This window comes from Corvus moneduloides, chromosome 5 (genome assembly GCF_009650955.1).
Source record: "Corvus moneduloides isolate bCorMon1 chromosome 5, bCorMon1.pri, whole genome shotgun sequence".
Taxonomy (NCBI): domain Eukaryota; kingdom Metazoa; phylum Chordata; class Aves; order Passeriformes; family Corvidae; genus Corvus; species Corvus moneduloides.
Genome location: NC_045480.1, coordinates 923,276 through 941,200, shown reverse-complemented (window position 1 = coordinate 941,200; position 17,925 = coordinate 923,276). Strand labels below are relative to the sequence as shown.

General features: G+C 55.4%; 1 protein-coding gene across 9 annotated transcripts in view; it reads right to left on the bottom strand.

The window, feature by feature from the left end:
- The window catches only part of EXOC6B (exocyst complex component 6B), a 272,126-nt gene that overhangs the window by 206,205 nt on the left and 47,996 nt on the right, over window positions 1-17,925 (bottom strand). The window lies entirely within an intron of this gene.

Sequence of the window (17,925 nt, the reverse complement as noted above, 5' to 3'; positions counted from 1 at the left end):
GCAATCCAGAACAACTGCAATCCAGAACAACTGCAATCCAGAACAACTGCAATCCAAAACAACTGCAATCCAGAACAACTGGAATCCAGAACAACTGGAACCCAAAACAACTGGAATCCAAAACAACTGGAACCCAAAACAACTGCAATCCAGAACAACTGCAATCCAGAACAACTGGAACCCAAAACAACTGCAATCCAGAACAACTGCAATCCAGAACAACTGGAACCCAAAACAACTGGAATCCAAAACAACTGGAACCCAAAACAACTGCAATCCAGAACAACTGCAATCCAAAACAACTGCAATCCAAAACAACTGCAATCCAGAACAACTGGAACCCAAAACAACTGGAACCCAAAACAACTGGAATCCAGAACAACTGGAACCCAAAACAACTGCAATCCAGAACAACTGGAATCCAAAACAACTGGAACCCAAAACAACTGGAACCCAAAACAACTGCAATCCAGAACAACTGCAATCCAGAACAACTGCAATCCAGAACAACAACCCTGGTTGGATGGGGCTTGGAGCACCCTGGTCTACAGAAGGTGTCCCTGCCCATTGCACGTGGTGGCACTGGATGGGATTTAAGGTCCCTTCCCACCCAACCCATTCCATGGTTCTCTGATTAACTGAAGAAATTGCTGCCCACTAAGGAATTTGACCAAAGTTGCTCTTTTTTAATGCATGAAATCTTCCGCTCCTGATGATGTGGGAAGGGCTGGAGGGAAACCAGTGCCCACCAGCAGAATCCCCTTGTGAAGGGAAATCCCCTACAAAGCCCGGCCTACTGAAGACCTGCTCACCCTATAAACGTATTTATCAACCTTGACACACTAAACATACGCTCAGCCTATAAAGAATCCTCCCTCAGCTTTCCTAAAGCGAGGCTGGGACAGCAAACCCAGGGAGTCTGCACCCAAGGGATGCCCTAAACCCACAATTTATCACCTGCCACTTCCTCCAGCTCCTCCTCTGCCCCCACAAAGAACCATCAGGTGAGATAGGACAGGAAAAACTCAATTATCCACATTAAAAATCAATTCAATTATTTAGGGACAATGAGCAGCTGCCTCCACTTTGCCCCAAATCCGTGTTGGATGTCCATGTCCATCCACTGTGTCGCCTGCAGGAACAGCCTGTGGTCACCACACTGCACTTCCACAGCACCCAGCAACGGGAAGAACACGGAAAAAAACTCTTAGGAGGGAAAAATCTGCAGTGTCTCCTACATAAATCTGTGATCAGTGCCTTGGTATTCCATGGGGTTGGAAAAAATCCAAGGGGATCCCAGCACCTGCCAGGCTGGTCTGGTATCAGTATCCCTGACCACGGAGCACGTTGGGGTGTCCCTCAAGGACGGGACTCACTTGGGAGCCTCTCCCAGGGGAACGGGGAAGGAGAAAGGACAAAGGGACACCAGCTTTGTTCCCAAAAACCATTCCAGGAGGATAATTGAATAAATAAGAGAGGGGTGGTGTTGGAAGAGGTGGGTAAGGCACTTCTGAGCTCTGGGGAGATGGTCAGCAACCCTCCCTCAACCACCATTCCCTTGGGAATTCAACAGAAACGTCCAGGAATGGGAATTACACCCCAAACTTCAGCCATGGGCACAACCTGGGGGGATCCAGGGATGAGGTGACCGAGATGTCCCTGCTCCATTCCCACCCCACCACATGTTCCCTGCTTGCCCGTGGGGATGGTGGGGCAGAGCAGGAGCTCCAGGGCCCTGCTGGGAGCTCTGAAAGGCGAGGTGGCACCAGGGGCTGTTTCCGAGGTTTCCCTGCTCTTGGAGCTCGGCCTTTCTCACCCCCATCTCCTCTGGAGCGAAACTCATCCAACAGCACCTTCTGGAAGCTCTTCAGCTTCCAGCAGAACCACTCCTGAGCCTTCCAGACACATCCCTCCCACCTTGAGAGGCAGAACCCCGGCCCTGGCTGCCAACATTTCCCTCAGAATCCCGAAAAGCAGCACAAAGCATCTCCAAACGCCACGGCGCTCCGTATCCCAGCCCGGGCGATTGGAAAATGTGGAAGGCATTAAAGGCCTCACTTTCCCTCAGCAGAGAGGAACAGGGACCTACAAACAACGCCTTGGAGGCATTTCAGCAGCTTCATCTACACGGGGGCCTTTTTTCATGAGGATTTTTTAAGTCAATCAGGAATCGGTGGGGCCGGAAAGCCGTAAATTGGGCTTAAAAGGGAGAAAAGCAAATAAATGCTTGGAGAGGGTGGGAAAAAGGGGAGGAAAAAATGGGAATCACTGAAGGCTTCCAAAGCCTTGTTTGTTTGTGATAAAGCTCAGCTGTACACAAGCTGTCCCAGCCGGGCTCGGCCTGGTGACATTTGCCTGCAGTGGCACCACGGGGAGCGGCGAGCAAGGGGGTCTGTCAACATTTTATCAGCAGCAACTGCTCCCAGGGCTTTTTGAGGCACAAAAGCTCCTTTTCCTCAACCTCGCGGCCGCTCAGGACGTGCAGGCTCTGACTCAGAGGAAATTATTGGGATTTAAAAACCACATCACACGGAGCGGGGTTTGGTACCGGGGTGGGAACAAGGAGAGGACACGGCACCCAAAATCTGGAGTTCTGAGGGGAAAAGGTCTCCAAAAAAGCTCTTTGGGATATGTGGAACCAACTGGGGAGTCCCAGCGTGGATATTATGGATATTAAGGCTCCATAAGCCAAGAAGTGATAAAATGAGGGAAATAATTCAATCAGCCAACAGCAAACTCATCCTGCCCTTATTTCTATATAAAACAAAAGCACAGCATAAAATTAAACCTTAAAGACTCCAAGGTGGGCAGAGCTTTGCAGACAAAATCCCTGGAGAGCAACAGGAGAGGAGGAAGATGGGATTCATGGAATACAGACAGACACTGCCTGCAGTGGTGTCCAGCCCTTGGCCACAATCCCACAGGAACTGCAGGATTGAGCCCCAGTGCCTCGGGACACCTGGGAGCACTCCCAGATTTCAGAGGTTTCCATAAAACAGGGAAGAGCCAGAGGCAGGGCTGGGCCACGTGCACCCTCCATAAATCCCATCATCCCTCCCTGGGGGAGGGAATATTATTGCCCCTGTCCATGGAAGAGCTGATCCAAGTCTCCCTGGATGGGATAAATCCGCATTCCAGGACAATGATCTCATGGAAGGCTCTCCCCGTCTGAGGCCCTGCACACAGAGCTCAGGGCATGGACAGGAGAGACTTCCAGCACCTTCACAGGGTGATCCCAAAGCTTCCCAGCACAAGTCCTTCCCTCCTCCCTGGGGGGGTGGGGAGGGGCTGGGCTGGAATTGCCAGAGCAGCTGGGGCTGCCCCTGGATCCCTGGGAATGCCCAAGGCCAGGCTGGACACTGGGGCTTGGATCCACCTGGGATGGTGGGAGGTGTCCCTGCCCATGGATGGGGTGGCACTCCCTTCCACACAAAGCATTCCATGGTTCTATGAAATCACCACATCCCAAGGACCCCATGGAACCGTGCACCCAGCTGGGATCCCGTGGGACAAGGATGGCACTGCCCAGCTATGGCAGGGGGACACCAGTGACGAGGTCAGGGGCTGGAGCACCCGAGAGGAAAAGGCTCCTGGAAGAACCTTCAGTCCCCACAGGAGGTCACCAGGAAGATGCAGGAACAAAACACGACTGGTTCTTAGTGAAGATAAGGAAAAAACCCCCAGAGACTCTGCAGCCTCATCCATGGAGGGTTCCACGATAAAACCCTGAGAAAAGCCTGACCTAAAAGTCTGACCTTGAGCAGGACGTTGAACTGAGAGAGCTCCCCTGGCTGTGCCCTACAAACCAAATGTTCTCGTGTTCTCTGAGGGTCCTCCCAGCTGCACTTCCAGCACAACAAACGGGGCTGAGCAGCATCAGGGACGTTGGGTTTTATGGAATCCAGAAGGTATTGGGTGGGAAGGGATCTAAAATCCCATCCCATCCCACCCCTGCCATGGGCAAGAACATCTCCCACTGTCCCAGGCTGCTCCAAGCCCCAGTGTCCAGCCTGGCCTTGGACATTCCCAGGGATCCAGGGGCAGCCCCAGCTGCTCTGGCAATTCCAGCCCAGCCCCTCCCCACCCTCCCAGCCAGCAATTCCTTCCCAACATCCCAGCCCAAGCTCCCCTTTCCCACTGGGAAGCCATTCCCTGCCTCCTGGCCCTCCAGCCCTTGGCCCCAGTCCCTCTGCAGCTCTCCTGGAGCCCCTTTAGGCCCTGCAAGGGGCTCGCAGCTCTCCCTGGCTCCTTCCCTTCTCCAGGGCAACATTCTCAGCTCTCCCAGCCTGATCCAGAGCAGAGGGGCTCCAGGCCTGGAGCAGCTCCGGGGCCTCCTCTGGACTGCAAACAGACCAGAGGGAGGGTTAAGGCTGCTCCAGCCTTCCAGGTTTGTGTCCAGTTTCTGCAGCTCAGGGAACAGCTTCTTACCCTGCCCAATTTTTCCAGCAAATTCTCCCCTAGGAACATCCCACGTGTGCATCCGCGGCCCCCACACGAGCTCCGTTCCCAAACGAGCTCTGCAGTAGCTGCAAACACAAACTCTCCAAGCTGCAGCTGCACCAACAGCCCCGCACCGTAAAGACACTTCAATAACCCCTGAAACGGGACATTTGAAAAGCCCCGATTTACGGGGCCAATGCCCCTCTTTAAAGCAGCCCAGCACGCACAGGTGGCTGATAAAAGCCCACTTTAACAGCCACACTTGCGAAAGAAATTTATAAGAGTTAGCAAAGCTCACAGCCCTTTAATTGCATGTCAGATGCTGGGCTCCGAGAACTAAACCAGATTCCCCGCAGGCTGTGCCAAGTGCTTCCAGATATTCCGTGTCTGGAGCAGATCCCGCTGCTACCAAGGGGTTAAAATGCAGCCTCTGAGGCCAGGGAAGCTTGAAGGCAATGCCACCAAGCCTGAAGGAAAGCAGAGAGCGTTTCTGCCAGCTTTGTTCCAAATGAAAGGTTATTAAAACCAGCCCCAGTCGCTGTTAACAGGAACAGCCCGACGAGGAGGCGTTTACAAAGCATCTGAACTTGTAAATAAGTGGAATTAATACCCAGCAAATTCCTTTGATCCACAGGACACGAATTCCCTTTCCCTGCAAATCTGCTCGTTAATAGTTCCACGCTCCACTTGTGTCACTCGCCAGCGAGTCCAGAGGAAAACGCTCCAAGTCACAAAGAGCATCTCTGGCTTTTCCTCTGCCGAGGGATTTCTGGGAAGGCCCTGGAGAGGCTGATGGGGAGCAGTGGCAGCAGGGGAGGACACTGAGGGAATTCTTCACTCGGAGGCAGCCGAGGCCCCGGAATGGAACTCCCAGAGCAGCTGGGGCTGCCCCTGGATCCCTGGCAGTGTCCAAGGCCAGGCTGGAGCACCCTGGGATAGTGGGAGGTGTCGCTGAACACGGAATCAGATGGTCCTGAAGGCCCCTTCCAACCCAAAGCATTCCAGGATTCCCGGATTCCTCTCACCAAGGTGCTCGCAGATGTAAACGTTCAGTATCAAACAGGCCCCATGTCCCAGACACCCAACACCTCACACAGAGCAAAGGCAGCGGCCTCACAGCTCCCCCGGAGCACCTGGAGATGGGGATCTGCCCTCGGGACCACGAGGCACTGCAGGGTCGGGGCTTTCACGCAGGAACGCGCCCCAGGAGCAGCCCTGAGCCACCCGTGGGTGCCCCTGCAAACCCCAACGTGCTCCAGAGCCCGTCCACAGCATTCCTGTGGCACCTCTGGAATCACGGAGAGCCCGGGACGGGCAGGGAGGGGACACCACGGGACTGCCCGGCCTGCAGGACCAGGAGAGCCCTCGGCCCGGCTGTTCCCATCTAGGCCGGGCCTAAACTCCGTAAGGATTTCGTTGTTGTGTTCCTGCTCTGCGCTGTGAGGGGGAAGGGGAGAAACAGGGACACAGCAATGACGAATTCAGTCAGCCCCGGGTGCGCAGAGGGGTGGCCTGGCCACCTTCTGCCCTGGAGCCAGCCACAAACACCTGGAGAGAAACCACTCAGGAGAGGAGCACGGTCGGGGCAGGTTTCTGCAGTCAGAACCCAACGAACCAAAGCACAGAGGTGCAAACTCCATCCAGCTTTTTCCCATGCTGTCACCTCCCCATCACCCATTCCTAGTGAGGAGGATGAGGCAGAGATGGATTTTCCAAGTTCTAATGAAACGTGGACAGAAAGGAACAAGAGAGGCTGCAAAGAGGAACAGCAGGAAAAAGGGGGAGGAAAAAACTCATCTGGATTGTGTTGGAAACAGGGGGAAAAAGGGACTGGAAAGAGGAAGAATCCAGGAGATGTGAATCTTCATGGATACACTGGCCAAGGGAGAAGGGGGCGTTGGTCCAGTGGGCAAATCAACAGGAGGGACAAGCTATCAGAGCAAGAAATATCATGGAATCATGGAATGGGTTGGGTGGGAACGGATCTTCAGGATCATCCAGTGCCACCCCTGCCATAGACAGGGACACCTCCCACTATCCCAGCTGGATCCAAGCCCCAGTGTCCAGCCTGGCCTTGGGCACTGCCAGGGATCCAGGGGCAGCCCCAGCTGCTCTGGCAATTCCAGCCCAGCCCCTCCCCACCCTCCCAGCCAGCAATTCCTTCCCAAATCCCACCTAAGCTTCCAGGTCCTGTGCCACATCCGTGGGTGCTCCCACAGCCCGGCTCCGACATCCCCAAAGCAGCGCAGGGCTGGAAACTGCTCTTCTCCAGAACTGTCCTTCCTCTACTTAACCCAGGACTTTCCACAGCCTTTGGAGAGGTTCTCCTGAAGGAAAAAGCCACAATTGAGGCATCCAGAGCTCAGTTCCCAGCAGCATCCCGAGGACAAGGCGCTGGGAATGTGACAATCCCAGGAAACCCCAAACACTCAGCGCTGCTCTGCCTGGGAAGCGTTTCCATCCCCGCTGGGAAGCTCTGACACCCGGTGCCAAGGGGGAACGGCTTCCCAACGGCTTCACCACTGCTCTGGGAAGCTGAAAACATGGGAAAACAAAACCCTGGAGCAGGAGACGCTCCAAGAGAAAAGCTCTGTTTGTTTTTAGTGGGCAGACAAAGGGGAAAGCTGGCACGGGGTGGGTGGGAATCAGCGGGAAAGCAGCTGGAGATGGAGTTTTACCTGCACAGGGAAGCACAGCTTCCTCACCTCCTGGATCCAGGGAGAAGCTGGAAGCACCGACACCTCCAGGCACCTCCTGCTCCTCCTTCCTTACACACAGGAGCAGTTTCTGCCCCAAACCTTCCCCGGCCCCAGCCACGCCAGCACCACACACAGCACCCCGAGCCAGCCTCATTTCCCTCTTCCTTTTCCCAGCATCCTGCTTTAGCTTTTTCCCTACAAATGCTTCTTAAACTCTTCCCAAATCTGCCTGAGGCACGGGAAGGCCCCCTGCCCTCTGCTCCTGCTGCAGCACAGACTTGGAATGCCAGGGAAAATTCCTCCAGCCCAGCAGGATCATCGCCAACAGGTTGCTCCCAGCCATCCATGTCCTTTTTGAGTGGTTTTTCCCCTAATTCCTGAGTTTTTTCCTTGAGATGCCCAGAAGTACCCAGGACTCATCTGTGGAAGGTGTTTGGAACAACAGGAATGGGAACTACAGAAACTACAGGGAACAACAGGAATCCGGACCTACACTTCCTTCCCAATCCTGCAAAGGAAGTGGTGGAGTGCCCATCCCCGGGGGATTTAAATCCCTGTGGATGTGGCACTTGGGGACATGGGGACATGGTGGCCTCAGAAGTGCTGTCCCCAGTCCCTCTGCAGCTCTCCTGGAGCCCCTTTAGGCCCTGCAAGGGGCTCGCAGCTCTCCCTGGAGCCTTCCCTTCTCCAGGGGAACATTCCCAGCTCTCCCAGCCTGATCCAGAGCAGAGGGGCTCCAGCCCTGGAGCAGCTCCGGGGCCTCCTCTGGGCTCTCTCCAGCAGCACTTCAGACAAGGCCTGGAGGGACAGGAGGCAGGGAATGGCTTCCCAGCGGGAAAGGGGAGCTTGGGCTGGGATGTTGGGAAGGAATTGCTGGCTGGGAGGGTGGGCAGGGGCTGGGCTGGAATTGCCAGAGCAGCTGGGGCTGCCCCTGGATCCCTGGGAATGCCCAAGGCCAGGCTGGACACTGGGGCTGGGAGCAGCCTGGGACAGTGGGAGTTGTCCCTGCCCATGGCAGGACGGGAAGGGGATGGGCTTTGAATTCCCTTCCCACCCATCCCATTCCATGATTCCACAGAGCAGAGCTGCTGTTGCATCTCCAGTTTTCATCCCCTGCAGTACCAGGAGAATTCAACCTCTGTTTTCCACTCTAAAATAACACAGCAACAACAGAACCAAAGGAATTACCAGTGACAGCGCAACAATCAGGAATCCCATTTTTTCTCTGGAGTTCTACTGGATCTGGGATCCAACCTCTGGAGCCCAGAGCAGCCACAGGTGACACTTCCACCTTCACCCTTCGATGACCCAGCACAGAGGACAAACCCATCCATCCCCAGCATAGAACACCCCCTCGGTTCCAGAGAGAAATCCTGATTTCTCCCAGAAATCCAGCCTGGGAACACTGGAACAGAGCCTTCATCAGCTTCCCTGATGAACCAAGAAGTGATGAACCAAAAGTGCTGAGCCCCACTCAGATGGCAGCAGGTGGAGACCCCAAATGGACACCACTGGGGCGTCCCAGCCATCCCTCCCCTGTCCCCACAGGAACCTGTCCCGCTCCAAGGAGCCGGGAAAGGGAAGCAAAGCCGAGCCGGCCTGGAGGAACTGAAGGACGTTTTTCCCCCAGAATGAAAGCTGTTCTGAATTTGCCATAGATGGGAATTAGAAGAAGATGTGGAGAGGCTGAAATGACCTGAGCCTGTCAGCAGAACTCGGGGGTTTTGTAGAAAACCTCGGAGAGGAGGGAAGTTTGGGCTGCTGCGGGATCCCCTGGGTGGCTGCTGCAGCACCCGGTTGCAATTTGTCCCGCAGTGTCACGGGAAGGGCAGGCAGCTCGGCCCCGTTCCCTGAGAACTGAACCACCATTCCTGGAGAACTGGAACAAGCCCAGCCCCCGGCATTAACCCACCTCCACCTCGACAGCAGCCCCAGAGTGAATTCCCCCGGGATCGGAGCCGCTCCCTTCCACGGGCATCGCTCACAGCCCAGCAGCACCGAGCGCTGGACGAAGCTCCCTGGGAATTCCACGGCAGCAGCGTTCCCAAAAGGGGATTTTGGTCCCTGCTGCACGAGGTTTCACGTCCGTCATCTGCAGGAAGGATCAAGTTTTGCTCACCTGGACAAAAAGCCCAAATCCGAGCCCAGGGGCTGTGTGAGGTGGGGGTGGCACACGGAGTTTGTGTCCCCGGGTGTGACCTTGGCACAGCACCAGGGTTTTGCCACAGCTGCCAAGGATTTGGCAGCTCCAGGTGAGGACCTGGAGACTCTGAGCTGGCTCTGAGCATGCCGGGACAGGGAAGGAGTCCTTGGCATGGGAATGGGATGGGATTTATGTCCCCTTCCCTCTCAAACCATCCCATGGCTCCACGGCTGTGGGACACCAGGAATGCTCCCAAAACCTCCTCAGCTTCTCCTCCACATCTCCAGAGTGCCAGGGCAGGAGCAGCGCCCAGCTGGAGAGCACGGAGAGATGAAACCACTCTGCGTTACCAAAACCACCCATAGAATTTTTAAGAGGAGAAATCCGGGAAAAGCCAGTCCATTTAAAGGTTAATTAGCAGCTACATTGCGATGAGCTGAGGAATTCATCATCCTGGGCAGCAGCATCCCAATGGGAGCCATTCCCAGGGATTTCTGCGGTGATTCCATCCCCTCTCCTGACAGGGCCGTGCTGCCCAGAGCCCTGTGCTCCTCCACACCAAACCAGGCACAAAACTGAGTTTATCTGGGCTCTGCCCGAGCTGCCTCAGCTCCAGAGCTGGCACCTCCTCGGCATCCTGGTGCTCCTGGCACAGCCGTCCTGGGAGCCACTTCCCAGCCCCGCAATGAAAACCAGGAGAAGCTGGAGCAGGAAAAATCACAGTGCCCAACCCAAAAATCACAGTCCAGGCTGGGTGAAAGGAGTTGAACGGCCCCTCTTTCCCAGCTGAAATCCCATAAACACAACAGCAACTCCTGAGGGCTCAACGGAAGGAGCAAGGAGAGCTCCTGCCTCAACCTGGCACTTTCCCTTTGCCTTATTAATTATTATTATTATTATTAATTATTATTAATTATATCACAGTGGTTGGAAGATGTCCATGGCCAGGCTGGATTTGGTTTGGAGCACCCTGGGATGTGGAAGGAGCCGAGAGGTCGGAACTGGATGAAGGCCCCTTCTCAACCCAATCCAGCCCATGATTGGAAGAGAAAGGATTTCCAACACCTCTGGATTTCAGGACTGTTAAAAGGTCTAAAAGGCAGCCACACAAAAAGCTGGGCCAGAATTTGACTGCCCTGTGGTTAAACTTTGGATTTTCTGGTGCAGCCGTGCCCAGAGAACGCGGATCCGCTGCTGGGACCCCCCAGGCCCCGCGGCCGTTACTCACCCAGATGCTGAAATAAAAAAGGCCATGATTTAGCAGTTTCATTTCTGAGGTCATAAAAGGAACTGAGAGGGATCCCCATTTATTAATAAAGTTCCTATGGAGTATAAATTTTCAATGCAGACTTAAAGGCACAGAATTCCTCTTAAATAAACAGCGAAACCTCCCCAGAACGCCAGGAAACGGGGAATAAAAAGCTCTTTTATGACAATAAGCACATTTGCACTCCAGGTCTGTGATGTGGGAGGGAGAAGGGGGAAAGCACAAGGAAGGGTAGGGGAACAGAACCTGCTGAGATCTGCACAAAGCCCTCAGCACCTCCCCAGATGTGTCCTGGCCCTACAACGTTCCCGGTGGCTCCGGCTGCTTTTCCCATCAAGGGCTGCCCCATCCATCCCAGCCCTGCCCGGCTCCCACGGCGCCGAGGGATCACATTTAACCTCAAGCTCCTGGCCTGACATTTCACTCATGAGCCACTTCAAAAACCCTTCCCAGTTCTCAGATCATTCCCATCTCCTCCTACTCTCTTTTCCCGTAGTTCTCATCCCATCCCAAGACATCGCTGGTGCCGCTCGGGGTCCCCAGGTGCCGGGCAGGGGATGGAAGATGGTGACAGACCCCACAAAAAGCCACCTCCTGGCTCCGGGATTTCTCACACCTCATCTCCAGAGCCCCAGCGAACAAAGAAAACCCTGGAGGTTCCCAGCTTCAAAGGCTGGACTTGATGATCTTGGAGGCTTTTCCGGGCCTGGATGGATCCGGGACTCGGTGACGGGAGCGGTGGCTCCGGCTCGGGGCAGACACTCGGGGAGGCTTTGTCTCAGAAAGCTTCCAGATCAAACACGAGTGGCAAGCGATGAATCCCTGCCCAGAGAGGGCTGCTCAACACTCTTAAAATAACAGATTCTGGGGCCAAGGCTTAATGAAAAAATAGCAGGGTCTTCCAGAGCCGTCTGAGGTTTCCATCCGGCGCTAAACAAAAACTCCTTTTACCGTCTCCCTCGAGTGGGTTCTCCGAGAGGTTCAACAAAGGATGCTGAGGGCAGTGCCCAGCGGAATTCCCGCTGCCCATCCAGCTCCTCCTCGGCAGGGAGGAAGGGGATGGCTGTAAACATTCCTAAATCCTGAGACTATCTAAACCAATCTTTAAGTAAGATGAGAATATTTAAACCAGAGCCCTCTCAGTGACACCTCTCCTATCCATCGTTTCTCCAGTAGGACACGGCATCCCACGGCTTGTGGGAGCCTCTTCCCAAAATCCTGCGAGCCCAGCCCGTGGCTGCCCATCTCCCTGCCCATCCCTCCAGCCCCAAGGATGCATTTCCTCTCCTAAGACTTTAATATCCCAAGCAGACAAGCAGCAGGAGCGAAGATTAAGAAGGTCTCGTTCTTAAATTTGACTGGAGAATCAAATTCCCGCTCCCCAAACCTGCCCAGGAGCAGAACCCCCCATCCCATTATCCCCAGCCCGCTGTGGAAATCCTCCCAGCCGCCGGAGCGACCTCTCCAAAGGCTCTCCTGCTGCATCCAAGCCGGGAAAATTCCCTTCTTTTAATAACCAGCCTGATTTTGGCTTGTTAAGGCAAACCCCCGGAATGGGAACCAGCAGGAAGTTCAGCTCCGAGGGTGCCTCTGGAAGTCCCAGGGCAGGATAAATCCCGGCCCCCGTGGAGCAGGAGCTTCCAGAGGCTCTGGCTGAGCCCAGCCTTGGCACGGGCACAGCCAGCCCACGTGGCAGGGACACAAATCCCAGCCAGGGCTCCGTGACCTCTGGAGAGCAGGGAATGCTGCCGGAGTGGCGACGTCCCGGGAAAGGCACCAGGATCCAGCGGACCCCAAACAACAATTCCAGCTGTGCTGCCCAGGGCTACCCAGAGCCCAGAAATGCCAGGGATGAGGATAATCGGGAACACGAGCCAAAGTGCGTTTTTGGAACGCTTTTCTGGGCCGTCAAAAGGCCACGGGGCAGTGTGTGGAGAGCGGGAAGTGTCCCTGTGTCACCCAGAATGTCGGGAAGCGCTGGCTCCTGTGGCTCTGGAAGCAGGCAGGGAAATGGGGTTGTGTTCAAACAGAACCCAGGGAGGGCCAGGATTTCCCAATGGAATCTCCGCGTGCCACGTCCCACCGATCCCCAGCATTCCCAGGAAAGCGCTCCGAGTCCCTCACGCTCCACAGCCCGGGCACAGCCACCTCCGAGGGGATGCTCCAGGATGTGCAGCAGCTGCTGCAGCTGGCTCAGGGCTCCAGGGGTGGGATCCCTGCCCAGTGTGGGAGATGTTCCCACTGGGGGCCGGGAATCAGGCTGGCCTGGAGCGTCGGGACAGCATTGGAGCAGCAGCTCCTGGCCAAGGGCTTTGTCCTGGGCAACCTCCAGATCCTGAGGGCTCTGCTGCCCTTCCCATCCCTCATCCCCTTCCCATCCCTCATTCCCTCCTCATCCCCCACTCCCTCCCCCTGGATTCTGCACCCTCCCACCCCACCCCTGCACCCCTCAGGTGCTCCTGAGCTCACCCAGCAGCCCGGAGCTGCCCCACGTTGCCCCGCTGTGCTCCACAGGAATCCCGGGAATCCCAGAGCCCCAGCTCTCCATCACACCTGTGTAATCCCACCAGTGCCAGCATCCCTGTGGGGAAATCCCAGAAGAGCTCACCAGGATGGAGCAGATGGAGCGGCCCAGAGCCAGCACTGCTGGGCAGGACAGGAGCCGCTGCTGTGAAATCCCATCCTGGCACCCAACCTCAAAAGTGCAGTTTGCCAAGGAAGAAGGCTCCGGGAGCTGGAGTTCACCCCGTTTTTTCCATGGATTTGTGGCAGAGCAGCAGGAAGGGCAGCTTGGGCACGAGGCAGATTTTTATAAAACACCAATTTTCATTTAATCGTGAAGAAAATGCCACGGTGGCACATTTCATTACCAAACCAATGGATTAAAGGCGGGTTTGGAATTGAAAAACAACCGACAGATGCTCAGGACTCCACACGGAGCCACTCCCAGGACTCCTGGGAAAGATCCACGTCAAACCCAGTTCCATTTGGAAGAGTCACCAGGAGCACCGAGCAAACACCCAAGGGAACTTCCATCCCCCCATAAACCCAGGGAACTCGGGGTCTGAATTCAATCGAAATCCAGACATCCCTAAAATCCTTGGGATGATCCTTCAGTGGCTCTCCCTGATCTCTGAGCTGCAGGGATGGGGTGGGAGGCGAGGGAAGAGATCCAAACCTGGATCTGCATCCCGGATTTCACACACAGCTCTTGTTCCATGGAGTCTATCCATGCCCTGAGGAGCCCCATCCCCCCCAGGTGACGGCCAGCACGGCATTCCCACCAAAATCCGAGCAGCGCCTCCATGTTCACATCCGCTTCTGTTGGCCAGAGCAGCTGGGGCTGCCCCTGGATCCCTGGCAGTGCCCAAGGCCAGGCTGGACACTGGGGCTTGGAGCAGCCTGGGACAGTGGGAGCTGTCCCTGCCCATGGCATGGGGTGGGATGGGATCATCTTTAAAGCCCTTCCCAATCCATTCCCATCTCCAGGCTGCCAAGGAGGGAAAATGCCCTGACCCAACCTCACCTGGTGGCACGAGGATGAAACATCCCCTTCCACCAGCACAGCTGGAATTCCAGCTGTTCCGACTCCCACTGCTGGATCAACCTGTTCCAATTCCTCCTGGATCAGCCAGTCCCACCTCCTACTGGATCAGCCTGTCCAAAAATTCCTCCTGGATCAACCTGTCCAAACTCCCACTGGATCAACCTATCCAAAAATTCCTCCTGGATCAACCTGTCCAAACTCCCACTGGATCAACCTGCCCCATTTCATCCCGGATCAGCTTGTCCCAATTCCTACTGGATCAACCTGTCCCATTTCATCCTGGATCAGCCTGTCCCAATTCCTCCTGGATCAACCTGTCCAAACTCCCACTGGATCAACCTGTCCCATTTCATCCTGGATCAACCTGTCCCAGTTCCTACTGGACCAACCTATTACAACTCCCATTGGATCAACCTATCCAAAAATTCATCCTGGATCAACCTGCCCCAATTCCTCCTGGATCAACCTGTCCCAACTCCCGCTGGATCAACCTATCAAAAAATTCCTCCTTGATCAACCTGTCCCAACTCCCACTGGGATCAACTTGTCCCAGTCCATCCTGGATCAACCTGTCCCAACCCAGATCCCCACCTACCCAAGCCCAGCTCTGCCACTGCAGCATCCCGGTGATTCCCATAAATAAACTCCTGCTTTTCCTGCCCCTCCGGAAAGGCAGAGCTGACTCTTCTGGCTGTCCCCAGCACCGCATCCCCGACTGCCTCTTGCCTGGGCTGCTTTCGGCCCCCGGCTCGCAGCAGCACCATCCCCATCCTCCGCATGCCCGGCACATTCCGGCCGCGGAGCGAGATAACGAGGCCGGCCCGGATATCAGCATGTGTTAACGGGATGTAATTCAGGCCCAGCCAGCCCCGAGCTCAGAGCCCTGTAAAAAACCCCACCAAAACCCAAACACACACGCAGGTTCACGGGGCCAAAGTCCACGTGGAGTTCAAGCGTGTGCAGCTCCTTTCATCCGCTCCAGGCCGGGTAATTAAGAACAAGATTTGGAACGCGGCAAATTCCCCCGGAATTTAGGTAATAAAGCTCAGATTGGGATAAAACCCAGGAGGGAAGGAGTCCGGGAGAGCTCCTGGGCGGGACAGGGAGCGCTGAGGTTCCCCTGTGAGACCCCGGGAATGCCTCACTGAGTCCATCCCAGGAGGGGCTGGGAGCTCCCCCGTTCCCGGGAGCGTGGCCACGGCTCCGAGCGCTGCTGGCCAGATCCTGCTGATTATCACAAAATGAAATGTTCAGCCCTTGTCAGCGGCAGCCTCAGATTTGTAATGTTACAAAAACCCCATTTCCTCTCCCATTGTAGCGAGGCCTCCTCCGTTCCCGCTGGTGAAATCAAACAATTTTAAAGGAATTTATATGATCCTAATTTAAACCGAATGCACGGAGCTGCCAATCGCGGCTCCCCGGCTCTCCAGGCCTCCTGCCAGCTCCGCTCCTTCCCAGAGCTCCCATCCACATCCCCGCCAGCAGGTCCAGGGAAAACACCCAGCGACCCCAGCCACCGTACTGGTGGTACTGGGAGGGACGCCCTGCGGCCAGGGGACACCGAGCGACCCCGCACAGCGGCAGCTCCGAAGCTGCAGCTGCTCCTCCTTCCCCCCCACGGAGCTGCAGGATGGACACAGCACCTTGCTCCAGTCCCAGGATCGCTCCTGGGATTTCCCAAGGGCAAGTGGCACATGGAGCTCCCTCCTAATCCACACTGAGTCCAACCTGGAGATAACTCTGCTCCCACAAAGGGTGAGGGAAAACCCTCCTGAAGCCTGCACATCGCTCCCATAGAACAGCAGGAAGCGGGGATTTGGAGAAGCTGGAAGATGCAAAATTCCCTGTATTATCCACAGGCAAATTGAAGACAAGGGGCTCCAGGAGAGCTGCAGAGGGACTGGGGCCAAGGGCTGGAGGGCCAGGAGGCAGGGAATGGCTTCCCAGTGGGAAAGGGGAGCTTGGGCTGGGATGTTGGGAAGGAATTGCTGGCTGGGAGGGTGGGGAGGGGCTGGGCTGGAATTGCCAGAGCAGCTGGGGCTGCCCCTGGATCCCTGGCAGTGCCCAAGGCCAGGCTGGACACTGGGGCTTGGATCCAGCTGGGATGGTGGGAGGTGTCCCTGCCCATGGATGAGGTGGGATGAGATGAACTTTAAGGTCCCTTCCATTCCATTCCATTCCATTCCAAACCATTCCATGATTCCAGGAAAATCATGCACGAGTTGCTCCCCAGCTCTGTCTCCCACAGGATGAAGAACCAACTTCCCCCCATTATTTCCAGGGAATTTTAGTGACCCCTCATTCCAGGCTGGTCCCACTCGCTGCCCCCATTCCCGAATTCAGGCAGGGCAGGAGCAGCCAATCCTCAGCTCCCCCAGAGCCTGCCCTGGTTCTGCAGGTGGGAATATCAGGAGGAGGAGGAGGAGGAAGGGCTGGAATTGATGGGAAGACACCGGGAGAAGCCACAGGATTCCTTCCCTCAGTGCAAGAGATGGAGAAGGAACGGAGCCCTGGGAGCAGGAGGGACGGGAAGAACGGGAAGAGCAGCACTGTGGATAGGGAAGGGACGGAAACACAAACCTAGAGAAGTTTCTCCAACCAGAACAGCAAAAAAGGTGCCTGAAAGGATGGAAATTTCTCCAAATTGATCACCTAAAATCCATGGAAACGTGGCTGGATGTGCACATCCCTCCTCACCCATCACATCCACCAGCACAGTGCCAGGAGATTGGAATCCTCTCCCGGAATTCCTGGAACTGGAAATTACCAGACAACACCAGCACCCTGTGATGTCCCTAAAATCAATAAATATCCTTCAGAGGATAAAAAATGACTTCATTAAATAAAGTGCTCATTGTGTTAATTGGGCACCAAAGAGAAATGGAATTCCTGTTCCCTCCCAGCCCCAGGGACCAAGGAAGGATCTTCCCAAAGCTCTGCCTGCCCCAAGGAACACGAGGAGTATTTTTGTATGGAATTCTGCTCCAGAAATCGCTGCCTCAGGTAAATCCAGCACCTGGAGCCCTCCCAGCCATCACCACTGGGCACATCTGGCTCCACATCTGGATTGGGAGGGGTTTCAGGAAGGTCAGTCTGAATTAAAAAGTTTGCTGAGCTCTCAGGTGCCAGCTGGCCCCTCCCCACAGCTCCATCCCACAAGGAAAGACTGGCTTGGCTATCCCAAAAAAACCCAGGAAGGAGCTGGGAAGATAAAAAAGGCACTGAAACACGGGGAATCAAATTAACTCATAAAATCCCCCAGTTCCATCCTGCCACAGAAAGGCTGGGGGCTGTGAGACACAAAACCGAACTCGTCTGTGCCCACAAACACAGCAGCAGAACCCCAGCAGCTCCTGGAAAATTCCAGCCAAGTCCTTCCCATAAATCAGCATCCGCCACCACTGGGGAAGGGTTTCACTGCCCAGGGCAGGTGACAGCTCACGGCTCCTGCACTCCAGCAAAGCCCTTCCCAGGAGCAATCGCAGAGCTCTGGGATGAGAGGAACTGAGAGCCAAACACCCAGCAGGAGCGGGAAAGGCAAATCCTGGTTTAAGGCACAGCCGGGGATGTTCAGTTCATCAGCTCACCCTGTACAGAATCAGCCACGGGAAAGGGCAAGGGAGCCACAAGCCAGGCTTAGCTGGGATTTAAAACCACTTTAGGATGCAAAATAAATCAAATTCAGTGCACAAACTCCTACTTTTTTATCCCAAAACTGGGAAATCAGCCTGGTGTCTCCAGGTCTCCCAGTAGCACCAACTCCCTGCGCAGGGAAGTGGAAGATAGGAGTGGAAAATACGAGTGGAAAATGGAGTTATGCACCTCGGGA